Below are 11,717 nucleotides of genomic sequence, written 5' to 3'. Positions count from 1 at the left end.
CCATCCAGGCGGAGGGATGCTCACAAAGCGCGTTGCCCATTTGCGTAGGTTACGGCGTCGGAATTAGCCTTTAGGAAGAAGACACCAGATGTATCGGCAACAGTGATGTGGTCGCGGGATCGTAGGGCCGACCACTGAATTGCTTCGAGGCGATGGACAGAAATAAAAATGACCCAGGTCTCATAAGAGAATCTGAATGTCACAATCTTTATAAAGACACGGAGAACGAGTATTTACCTCAGATTCATTCAGAGTCCAGAGTGTTCTTCAACCAGAAGCACTGGATGAACAAGGGATCTGCAAAATGCTGAGCGGTGGATTATTGGCAATACTTATCACATTTATTCATTATTATTATTTATCTATAGGATTTGTTTTATATTGACCCGCATCTGGGCCGTACCCTCCAAATATCCGGACCTGCCTCTCGGTTTTTTTGCATTACCTTACTTTTCATTTTTCTATTTTCTATTTATGATTTATAATTTATTTTTTTTTAATATTTACTATTGATTTGTAATCCAGGGAGCGGGTAGTGCAGAATCAAATATCGCTGAGATGATTGTACGTTCTAGTATCAATTGTTTGGCGACAATAAAGTATGAAGTATAAAGTATTTTGCTCATTTGATGGTTGTCTATTGCTGTGTGCAGCGCTTTATCAGCTTCCCTGGTGGTCTAGTGGTTAGGATTCGGCGCTCTCACCGCCGCGGCCCGGGTTCGATTCCCGGTCAGGGAATTAACATATTGCCGCTGTAATTTAATGTGCTAATTTTAAATTATGGTGTGGATTAGCCTGCTTCCACTATAACCCCATTCCTGTCTATGCTTAACCTGCATTGGCCTGATTCAGCACCCTAAAACCACAAAATATAGGAGCAGAATTAGGCCCTCGGGCACATCGGGTTTGCTTCGACATTTCCTCTGAGTCCCATTTCCTGCTTTTTTATCATTTCATGCCCTGATCAATCAACCTATCGACCTCTGACAATTATACAGAAAGACTTGCACTCCACAGGGGCCCGTGGCAACGAATTCAACAGATTCACCACTCTATGGCTAAAGAACTCACTCCTCATCTCTGCTCTAAAAGGACGGTCCCCTATCGCGAGGCTGCGTCCTTTGGTTTTATTTTCTCCCACCGTAGGAAACATCCTCTCAACATCCGCCCTATCAAGGCCTTTCACCATTCGATAGGTTTCAGTGAGGTCACCGCGCAACCTACTGAATTCCAGTGAATGCGGGCCCGGCGCCAGCAAGCGGTCTTCATATCACTAGCCAATGCATCCTGGTATCATTTCTCTGAAACTCCTTTGAACCCTCTCCAGGTTCAGCAATACTTCCTCAGGTAAAGGAACTAAAACTGGTTACAATACTCCAAGCGAGGCCTCACCAGTGCTTTGTAAAGTCTCTGAATCACATCCTTGCTTTATATTCTAGTCCTCTTGAAATGAAAGCGAACATCGCATGTGCCTTTATCACCACAGATTGAACCTACAAATTAGCCTTTGGGACAGTATGGTGCAGTTGTATACGTCGCAATGGGAGGCCTGTACAAGGACTCCCAAGGCTCTCAGCGCCTCAGTTTTGTTGCTTGCATTTTCTCTCCTTTTAGAAAGTGTGCTCCTTCATTTTTGATAGCAAAGTGTTCGACCATGTATCTCTCTGCACTGCATCCCATCTGCCACTTCTTTGTCGATTCTCCCAGCCTAAGTTCGTCTGTACCCTCTCTACCTCCGAGAGGGACCTCCTGCTCGTTTCGCTCTGAAGAATCTGTACATGGTGAGTGGAGTGATTCGACTATTCCAGTTTCCAGGTCCTTGCAGCGGAACTGTTGGAATGTTTCATTAATTTCATCTGCTTTACCGGTGAGATCAAAAACCGTCTCATGACAATATGCTGTGCCCGTTTAGCGCTCATGTAAGCTTCTTCATCTAATCTATTTGCTATCTGTCTTCCTGTGCACCAGCAAGACACGTTTAATTAGAAAGAGGACAGCCAACGTACCAGTGTCTACTCTGATTCTGACCATTGGTGGTTGATCGAAGTCTTCTTGTTTACACATTCATCCCGGCGGTGAACGCATCACGGGATTCCATTGGTCGGCATTGCTCGTAAGAAGTCAAAAGTGTTTCAGAGACAATACAGTTGTTCAGCAATATGACAGCATCTCCACCGCCTGGTCATAGCGGTAGTTTGCTTAGTAACCAAGCATTCTTCTTTGCCATTGCCTTCCATATCATGTCTGTCCAATGATATCTGAGATAACCCACTGATACGAGTCATGAAGGAATTATGAATTGATACAGGCTCTTCGACTCAAAGATCCATTCCGACCACCTTCCCACCAGAGTAAGTCCCAGTTTCCTGCGTGCGGACCATATTCCTCTAGGGCCCGCCCTTCCGTGAAACTGTTCTACCTGACTGATCTACTTCTTCTGGCAGCTCATTCGACATATTCACTGAACTCTTCATGAAAACGTTGCTGCCCATGTTCCTTTCAAATATTCCAATGTCAAATAATTTGGTCTCCTTTGCACAGAAAAAAAAGGCTGTTAACATTCATTTTATCTCTGTTTTAAATCTCATTCTCCTCGTCTTGGAATGAACAAATAACAGGCTTGGACAAATTCTTTATATAACCCAGTTCTTGTCCTGAAAACGACATTGTATACCTTACTTGCACTGATTCCAGATTAATCGCCTATTTTCTATAATAGAGCGTCCGAAACTCTACATGGCACTCTATCCACAAACTCAACAACGACCTATCATAATGTCTTACTTTTCGTTCATTCCTGTTGCCTTGAATGAGGAAGGCCGGAATGAGAAAAGGCTTTTCAATATACTTCCGAAATCAGCGAACAGTGAGCTTGTGCCTCTGGGTCCCTCGTGTCAACTGTACTCCGGAATGCCCTACCATTTACAGCACAAGTGCTTTGCAAGTTGTATTTCTAAAATGTACAACATTATACATATCTCCGTGGCAATCCATTTACAACACATCCGCCATTTCTTTAACTGAACCAGGTACGCTTGTAATCAAGAGTAATCTCCCTCAGTATCAACAGCACCGCCTAATTTTGTGTCATGCAGAAACTTCCTGATCAAGACGCGATTTTGCATCAAAATTACCGACATAGATAACGATTAACGAAAACAGTGACCATATCGAGCTGACCACCACACATGCTCACTTGCACCCACAAGTTCCTTCCCAACTCTTTCCCCATTCTTAGCTCCCCACTCTAGTCATCTACTCTCTACATTCAGTTCAGCGGCAGTGTGTGAATCGGAATTGTGTACTATCTCTTATCGTCCAGGGATGTTACCTGACCCGCTGTCCACTATTTCTGCAGCGATTCGTTATTTGTTCCATATGACATTTGTTAGACAAGGAGAACATGACTTTGAAAACAAATATATCACAGGTGCAGTCTCAATAAAGCCCGAAATAATTGTGTGAGGTCTTACAGAGAATAACAGGCAATAAATACAATGTATAATTTGATCTTCATCACGACTCATTGCACCTCAATCCCTCGCCTATTAAACAGACTCAGTGATGCTGTCTCTCTGTAGAAGAGGGTGACCATATATTTCCCATATCGGACTCCAGTCGTAATCACTCAGTTTGACTACATCACCTTGACTCATCTGGACGGGTTCATCACTGCTCAAATCTCAGTGAGTATTGTCTGGTCCAGTCGAGTTTATTGCCGTGTGCCCCGGGACGGTGAGATACAGGTACAATGAAAAACTTGCAGCATCATTGCGGGCTCGAAGAGACAGACAGCCCAAAAAACATAAATCATACAGCTCTGCATCATTAACAAAAGCTAGATATAAATCTTGTGTCATTTTCAGACTTGGAAATGATCCCTCGGGCAAACTGATGATATAGATTGGGAGCAACTGATCTCCAAGCATCGGTCCCTATTATATCCAGTGAGTTAGCATGCCGGCCCAATAAGTGCCTGTGTATTCCTCTTCTTTAAACACACAGACAACAGGAAGAAGGGCAAGACTCTAATCCTCTTCAGCCAGCCCTGACATTCAAAAAGATCAGGCTGGAGCAAACTTGCTCTCAGTCCTACTCCCCATACCACACTTGCCGGTCAAAAGTTTCCACCAAATCTTCTTCCGTCTCCCTAGGTGAGAGGAGATAATCTTTTGTCGTCTGCATTTAATCCTACGCCCTGATAACGCCCCCAGCTTCCGATAGAAGCACATGGATATAAATCTTAAAAAAAAAGGGACATTGTTCTGAGATTTTGCTCAGAATTGAGAGGACTTTGGGGACGCAGAGCCAGTCAGGGTCTGTGGGAGAGAACAAACCCTGGGAAAACCGTTTTCCGCCATTGGTCCACATATTGGACTGACATCTGCACACACCAGTGGGAGCTAGGTATGTTGCATGTCTTTGACGAGGGTTGGTTTGTAGGTCGTTGGTTAATGACGGGAGTGTGCACAGTCGTTACACCACACCAGTCACAACCGGCGAGGGCGATATTGACGGAAGATCAGCGAACCAGCTTATGTACGACAATGTACGGTCCCTTGCTGGTCAAGAGTGTAATGGGGAGTCTGCAGAGCGAGTGACATGAAACTGCGAAAGCTTTTCCCTTTCATGGACTCGTCTGCCCTGTTCAGCGACTGGGTTATAATCTCAATCCCCCTCCCACCCTCGGCTGAACAATATTTCTTATTGAAATAAGCAAATAGTTTATTGGTTCAAATTTCAATTCTTTTTCAGCTCAAATTCATATGGTGGTCGTATCTTAACGGAGCTGTGAACTAAAGTTCCGGGAACAGATTTATTGGAAAATCGCTACTCCTTCATGTCTTGTTAACTGTTCACTCCTACGCTGCCGCACCAGTTCACGTGTTCTACCCTATACTCCACCCCAGCTGTGTTGTAAAGGAATATCTATAAACTTCCCACCTCAAACAGTCAGTCCTTTCTCTGAACACAGACATTGATTATTCATTGCTGAACGCTTGCTTCAGCCTTGAGAGGAAAGTGTGAGAGTGAGGAAGAAAGGAGCATGTGGAGAGAGAGAGAGAGAGAGAGAGAGAGAGAGGTGGTGGGGGGGGGGAGAGATTGTGTGTTTCTGTATATGTGGGGGTTTGTGTATATTGCAGAGAGAGTTAGAGAAAGAGCGAGTCCTGGAAGTGAAGCGGGGAGAGAGTCACATCGTAGACAGGGCAAGAGAGATAGGCGGGGGAGTTTGAAAGGCAGTGGAAGAGAGAGAGTTACACGGCAATTTACCAATTTCATGTTCACTTTGGGCCATCGTTTTCCTCATAGTGTTTTCTTGACCATCAGAGTATTTCACCCCAGCGAGAAAACGAAATGGATCTTTCCGTCCCTTCATTTAAACTCGGAAGCTGGAGGGCTCAGAAGTATTGTTACCGTTCGGACGGAGGAGGGAAAATGGTTCATGCGTTTACACATGAACCTCCAACAGAGGGGGCAACAGAGGGGACTACGTTATACTCATGAATGCTACTTCTCTCGGTTTCTTCAATTATGAAGATAATTAACATTAAATTGGTGCCATTAATTCTAAAATTTCCAGAGTTACTGTTGATTTGGATGCAGGAATTCTGCTCAGTGCGATAAATCGTCCCCAGTCTAGCTGAAGGTAGAAGGTTGGTGAACGAAGTGAGGCGCTCTGTATCCAAACAGCTGTAGAACTCGCCGACATCAATCGCTCTGTTTCTACTCGAAATATATTGTTAGATACTCGTTTGCAAAGTAACAATGTCGTCGCTAAGTAAGCTCCACGAGAAAGGGTTGTTTAAGCTGCCTCACGGAGATTGATCAGAATCGGAGGAGAAATGAGCTCTTGGCATTGAGAAGAAATGCAAGAATATTGAAGAGTGTAAAAATCTTTAAATCTGCCGCCTGGACTTGGCACAGAATGTAGCGTTCAGACAGCAGCCAGGGAGTTATTGACAGTGTTACGTAGCCGGCAACAATGAATATTAATCGAGACCGGTTTTATAAAAATAACCAAAGATGTATTAAATACGTATCAACGATAAGGGAAAAAAAAACAAAGGAAACTTTAACCGGAAGTTAACAGATACGCAGCCGTTCACCAACTCCACTCGGCTCTTGTTCTTAAAGCGTTAAGTGCGAAAACAGTTCTTAAAGCGATACAGTCAGATATAGTTCTTAAAGCGATATCTTCAAAAGTCCAACAGTTTTACACTTCCAATTGGGAGAGACTTCTCTGGAGAAGGATTTCTTCACAGACGCACCTTTACTGCTGGTTCTGTCCACAGGATTCACGGTGCCGAAAATAAACAGTTTAAATCGACTGACATGAAATTCCTTTAGAGAGAGACAGCAACCTTTCTGCATGAACTCATTGCTCTTTCTGGCAAGAGTTATCTCGATGCAGGTAGCTACTACTCCAACGAAGACTCATTAAGGTCTATCCTTTATCAAACTGCCAAACGATGCCGACTCCGCTCAATCCTGCACTTCGATGAATTCTTCACTCTCCCTTCGAATGTCGGAATTGAGTAAATCAACACATCTAGCAAAAATTTCCAGTCCAATACTACTACATCTTGTAAGAGAACCCACCTTCCGTTTTAAAAATGAAACTGCGTCACAAAAACAAACGCAACGGAAACGGAGGCACAACACGTTCTACCTGGAAATCTACAAATTCAAAAATCCCACTGTGTCACCTGAGTCGACCCTTATAATGTCACGGGGCACATGTCATCACGTGACCTCACATCGGCGGGAAAATCATATCAGGTGACCTCCAAAAGACCATTACAGCATTCTCACAAAAAAAATCAACAGATCTCCTTGAGCATGTAACACCAGGCAGTTGAAGTTCTGGTCCCTGATGGCTGTAGTGTTAGCGCTGCAAGCAGGGCTCGAACCAGCACGGGGAATCCCCATTGGATTTCAAGTCCAACGCCTTAACCACTCGGCCATCGCAGCTCCATCTATGTTAATCACCCACCGCAGCATTGCATCTGAAGTGATTTATTTTCAGTGATGGAAATGATAAATAATCATTCCAATACAAATAGTATGATTGGACGACGTGGGAATTTGTTTCAAGACAGGTAGGTCAGAACGTGAGTGTAGAGGGATAACACTGGCGTCAGTATCGTCAATGAAGGAGATTTCCACTGTTGGGGATAACGGTCAGGATTAGAATCAGGGTTATAATGACGGATATATGTCTTTCTTTTTTGTTTTATGGCAGCTGTACCGTGTAACACATATAGAATGATAATATAAGATCCATAGGTCCATAAAACAAAGGAACAGGAACAGGAATTCGTCCCATCCAGTCTGTTCCGCCATTGTAGCAGCGCTGATTTATGATCCCCTCAACCCCATTCTACTGGGCATGGACATTGACGTCCTTAACAAACAAGAAATTATCAACCTCTGCTTCAAACACACCCAATGACTTGGCTTCCATAGCCGTCTGTGACATCTAATTCCGCAGATGCGCCACCCTTTGGATAAATATATTCTGCCTCATCCCGGTTCTAAACTATCATCTTTCTATTCTGAGGCCCCGCTCTCTAATCCTAGACTGCCCCACTACAGGAAACACCCTTCGTACTTCTACTCTAAGTAGGCATTTCAATATCTGATAGATTTCAATGAGAAGCCCCGCAGTGAGCACAGGCACGGATTACCAAACTCCCCTCGTTTGAACACCATAACCCATGCGTTCCCGGTGTCATTCCAGTGAGCCTCCTCTGGACCCTCCGAGTGTCTTCTGACCAACGTCTTATATCTGCCAACATTGCATTGTTGCTTTTATATTCTACTCTTGAACTGAATGTTAAAATTGCATGTTAAAATTCCTTTACCTATGACTAAGCCTGGAAGTAGGTAAGTAGAGAATACTGCACAAGGTCTCTTTGCATCTCTGGTTTCTGAAAACTATTCTCTTTTAGAGACATTTAATATCCTTTTTTTCCAAGGAGCATCACCGTACTACACGATGATCTATTTGAGAAATCTTCACCCATTCTCCTCAACTGTTCCTTGAATTTTAGAACAGGTTGAAGTCAGGCTACCAGCTTATTATTTTCTTTCTTTAGCTTCCCTCCTTTGTTTCAGAGTGAAGTGACAATTGCAATTTTCCAGTCATTAGGAACCATTCCGGAATGCAGTGATACTTGAAGGAGTACTACTAATGCCTCCAGAATCTCTTCATCTACCTCTTTCAGAACCCTGGGGTACAGTCGTCAGGTCCAGGTGACATCTATCTTCAGTACTATTAGCCTCACGAGCCCCTTCTCCGTTGTCTTAACATCTACTATCACTTATATCTCTCACGTTTATTGGTGCCATTATGCTGTTATCTTCCACAGCGCAGACTGACGCAAAATATTCATTCAGTGAGCCCATCTTTTATTTTTCGCCCATTACCACTTCTCCCACCTCATTTTCCAGCTTTCTGATATTCACTCCCGCCTCCCGTTTATTCACATGTCTGAAAAAATGGTATTTTCATCTCTATTTTTTCCCATTTCATCTTTCCTGTCATCACCTTGTATTTGCTTTCCATTGGTTTTTGAAAGTGGATCAAACCTCCAGCTACCCACTAATGTTTGCTGTATTATAAGCCCCCACTTTTGCCTTTATGCTAACTTTACTTTCCATTTTCGGCCACAGTTGCCTCATCCTCCCCTTTGAATATTTATTCTTATTTGGGATGTATCTATCCTGCACTATCCCAATTGTCCCCAGGAGCACCAGTCATTGTGGATCTGCCGTTATCCCTGCTCCAATCCACTTGGCCATCTCCAGACTTTGGGCGCTGTTCGCTTCTGCGAGTGGAAGCGTCGAGGACAGTTATCGTCAGTGATTTTATTTTTGCGAGTGACGTGATCGGGGACTGTTATTGTCGCTATTTATTTTGCTGCAGAGGAGGAGGTTCTTTGTATCTGCGAGATTTGTTTATTTTCTTTTTTTTTTGGGGGGGGCGGGGTTGATGTCTGCCCTTACATCTACACCCATGGTCTCTCTGTATTTAATAGCTATCTGGAGTAGACAAATACTAGAGTTGCATTGTACATGCAGACTTCGACAATAAAATTAACCTTCTGAACCTTGTTATTTTCCTCTCTCGTGCCTCTGCAGTTCTACTCACTGCACGTAATTCTCATATGTGTGATTTTAGCCTCTCACTCTCAAACTACAGAGTGAATTCGATCATATCATAAGCATTCCAGTATCTTAAACTTCCTACACAAATCACAACACAACCCGCAATTCACAATTGTTTTTTTTTTCCTAATTGGCTCAACCAAAGCGTATTCAAAGAAGCCATCTAGTAGGCATTGTCCAAATTCCCTCTCTGGGGATCCAGCGCCAACTAGACTTCCCCAAACTATCTTCATATTGAAATGCTACAATGGCCATCGCAATGCTATCGTTTTCACATGCCTGTGTATCTCCCGTTGTTATTTGTACTCACAGTCTACTGCTGGAGGCCTGTATATAACTCCCTTCCTCTGATCCTAAGATACCTCTCTCTAAGGATTTGATTTATTTTCTATATATCACCATAAGTTACAATACAATAAATTAAATAGATATTTAAAACGGAATCTTTAGTGTTAATGTGTTGAGACGTGTCTGAGCAATTTAGTCTGGTGTAGGTCCTGAATGATGCACGCAGCCTGCTCTTGGCATCGTACTCTGAGCATCATATCCGCGATGGTGGCGAGGCGTGTGCCCGTGATTGAAGTGACGACGGTTGCACCACTCACAGCCTCTTTCGATCCTCTACATTGGATACCTACCCCACACCAGGCTGTGAAGCAACCACTCATAAAGCTCTCCACATAGGTCCATAGAAATTAATTGAATAACTCTCCGGCACTAAATCTCGTCAATATCTTGGAACCAGTATGGATCCTTTGGGATGTTGAGGCACAGGAACCTGAAGATGTTCACACTTCTGAACCCTCAATAAGGATTGGCGTTTGTTCATCTGACGTATTTTCCTGGAGTGCACAATCAAGTCCTTTGTCTTACTGACATTGATTGCAAAATTGTTGCTGCGATTCCACCCAACCAGCATATCTATCTGATGCTTGTACGCCTACTGGCTCCATTAGGCATGAGGTTCCCTGCACAGTGTACGAAAATCATGTGTTCCTTCAAGTTCCGAGTGCAGTCTGGTTAGCATGGAAAGTCACAGCCACCTCAGTGCTACCCGTCCCAGTCATTGTTCAGCAGTCCAATCAACGCAATGGCTGTTCCTCTGGACTACCCGATGTGAGTGACTGTGAGTAATCAGTCCTTGATCGTTGCGGAAATGGTTGAGTATCTACAGAATGGAGTAAAGTGCGGCGTCACGAGGAATGACACGTTTCATAAAGAGTTTTCACATTTCCTTGCACACGCAAGCTGGACTGAGTTGGCTACTTTCACGAGAATATAGCCTGAGGGTGTTGGCTCGTTACGTTGTCAGATATTACTGGCATCCGTCACAGAGTCGGCATATAATTAATGATCACAACCGTAGCCTCGAAGTAGAACACCACCTTGTGAACGAAGTGAGCGATGTCATTTGTTTCAGGTTTGTAACCCAATTTCGGTCCGCGCCGGTTGGAAACTCCATGAAATGTAGAGCCACTTCTGCCTTGGTCAGAAATAGGGAAGAGGTTAGGTTATATACGTTCGCTTGCCAGTTTCTTGTTCTTCCAGAGCAATGTCTACAGCGCTCATCAGCATGCAAACCCATCGTTTTCCCTAGAGTTACTGTGCTCTTTCCATTTTACACGTCTTTCTATAATAGACGTTAACATCAACACAGTCTGCTAGCTCCCACACGCAATTCCCTAACCTCTGAAGGCCAGAGTTGCAGAACAGCTTTCCCACAGTCTTTCTGCATATCACGCGGCTTTCAACGAACTATGTCCTTCCACTCCCCGGTACTCTAACATCCAATGTATATATACTCCGCTGGTTTGACATTCAGAAGTGCGCTAACTAAAACTTATCTCCATTGAAATACATTTTCAGTTGCTTCTTCCGTGTTTTTGTTGAAATAGCGAATTAACCCTTGCGTCGATGCAAAAATCGTGAAGCGAATTTGTTGATAATATCCTGTAAAGGGGTTCGTGCGAGATTTGTACCGGAGATCTCTTGCATATGCTTTCTCACCGGAAACAAGAACCATACAACTGGACCAACGAGCCCACATTCGTAGATTGCGTCACAACTGAACTCCAGAGCCATTTAAAGTTAATTGTTGGAAAACCCATTGCACTTTCCGTTGTTGAGAGGAGGGCCTGATGTCGAAATACGGTGGGCCCGTATTCCTTTGCGAGTAAGAGAGTAATCGTTACTTGATTCAGTCAAAATAAAAAAATATAACGTTGTGGGCTGAGGATCCTATTTTTGTGCCGTTCTGTGTTCTAAGCAGATCCGGTGACAATTGAAATCTTGTACCACCTGCTACTGAAATTACTCTGTCTCCTCTTTCCTCTTCACCCCCCGACCTGCAGTCAGCATGGTTTTCAAACTTGTATTTGAAGTCATAGACTGGTAGCATCTTCCCTTTCTCCCCTTTCCACAGACGTTGTCTAACCTGTACTCATATCTACACTCCCGTCCTTCTACAGCTGTGCTGCAGAGGGCAGGCCGACACTGGAACATTAGAAGAACGGGTCATCAAAACTGCCCAACGCATCACCGGCACC

The 11,717-nt window shown here is 43.9% G+C and overlaps 2 non-coding genes across 2 annotated transcripts; one reads left to right on the top strand and one right to left on the bottom strand.

Annotated features, from left to right (window-relative positions):
• The first annotated feature begins 666 nt into the window (after positions 1-666).
• Positions 667-738, top strand: trnae-cuc (transfer RNA glutamic acid (anticodon CUC)). The gene has a single exon. It is a non-coding gene; the product is annotated as a tRNA-Glu (tRNA).
• Positions 739-6,890: 6,152 nt separating this feature from the next.
• trnas-uga (transfer RNA serine (anticodon UGA)) lies at positions 6,891-6,972 on the bottom strand. Its single transcript has one exon. It is a non-coding gene; the product is annotated as a tRNA-Ser (tRNA).
• Positions 6,973-11,717: the final 4,745 nt, after the last annotated feature.

The sequence above is a fragment of the Mobula hypostoma genome, unplaced genomic scaffold, assembly GCF_963921235.1.
Source record: "Mobula hypostoma unplaced genomic scaffold, sMobHyp1.1 scaffold_36, whole genome shotgun sequence".
NCBI lineage: Eukaryota > Metazoa > Chordata > Chondrichthyes > Myliobatiformes > Myliobatidae > Mobula > Mobula hypostoma.
This window is presented reverse-complemented; position numbering and strand designations above follow the sequence as displayed.